This window comes from Galeopterus variegatus, unplaced genomic scaffold, assembly GCF_000696425.1.
Source record: "Galeopterus variegatus unplaced genomic scaffold, G_variegatus-3.0.2 Scaffold371, whole genome shotgun sequence".
Lineage (NCBI taxonomy): Eukaryota > Metazoa > Chordata > Mammalia > Dermoptera > Cynocephalidae > Galeopterus > Galeopterus variegatus.
The window spans coordinates 593,266-594,745 of record NW_007726482.1 but is presented as its reverse complement, the minus strand read 5'-3'; positions in this window follow the sequence as shown (position 1 = coordinate 594,745).

The following is a 1,480-nucleotide window of genomic DNA, read 5'->3' as shown; positions in this document are numbered from 1 at the left end:
AAGATACCTCTTTGGACAAAATGAAAAAAAAATCTATTTGACTGAATGTTCTCAAATAATTCTCACTAACCAATAAATTTCAGTCTGAAGTATTGGGACTAGTAGATATGTCTGGTTTTTCTCATTTATTAATTATTTGAATAAAAGGTTATATGACATTCTTAATCAATTTTGGGGTGATGCTATGGACTAAATTGTGTTCCCCCAATAATCCAAATGCGATGGTATTTAGAGATGGGGCCTTGGGGAGGTAATTAAGTTTAGATAACGTCATGGGGGGGGGGCCTCAGATGGGGCTGGTGCCCTTCTAAGAAGAGAAACCAGAGAGCTTGCTTGCTCTCTCTTTCTCTGCCACGTGAGGACACAGAGAGACAGTGGCCATTTGCAAGCCTGTAAGAAAGCCCTCACCAGAAAACTGAATCAGGTGGCACTTTGATTTGGGACTTCCCAGCTTCTAGAACTGTGAGAAATAAATTCTTGTTGTTTAAGCCACCCAGTCTATGATATTTTGTTATGGTAGCCTGAGTTTACTAGTATAGGTAACAATGTTTGGAGTAATAGCTAATATATTGGAGTGAAAAGGATAATTAATAGTACTAGTAATGGTAGAGTCAGATTAAGAAAGATTCTGAAGCAGTAAATTAGTTGAACAGATTCAAGATATTAGATAAGGTTTAATATAAAATGTCATATTTAGATTTTTACAAAAAACTCCTCCATAAAAAATGATGTAGAACACATCACTTAACAGATGTGAATTTGGAAAAAATTAGAATTTAAATGTGTGTACTGTTTACACTTTTTAAGTTAGAATACAACTAAGCACTGGGTTAAATTTTAGTATCACACCCTAAAAGGAAAACTGGCAAACCAAATCAAGTCATGGGGAAGGAGATCATAATGGTGGACTGTTTGAAAGCTATATTACATAATGGATAACTTCCATTACTAGCCAGTTTTGAGTAACAGGGAGTAGATTTACCTTCCTGCCTGAAACAAAAATAACCTGACATAACATATGAAACAATGGTGTCAAAATTTTGAAATCTGGCAAAGAGAACAGTGATTTTGGAGAAATGGGAAATAAATAAATGAGCCTTATGATTATGCCAGCTTCTGCTAGGTAAGTTTCCAGGCCATGGTGCAGCAAAGTGTGGGGCTTGGAGGAGGACCTGGGAGGAGAACCCAGAATGAGACTGACAGTCTTCCTAAGTTGAAGAGAAGGAGCTGGGAGTCTGGAGAGGCCAAAGCAGCTAGATTTCACATGGCAGAGTACCAGAGAGAGGGACGATGCACAGAGAGAGAGCCCCAGAAATCTGCACATGCAGAATGGACAACTAAGTAAAAATAAGTACATGAATGTGAGAAATTTACAGACATAAGAAATGATCAGAACAAACAATCCCAGGAACTCACACAGTTTCCATCAGCCAGAGTAGAAAGTCTCACCATCCACAGGTAAATGATTAGCAAGATGGTA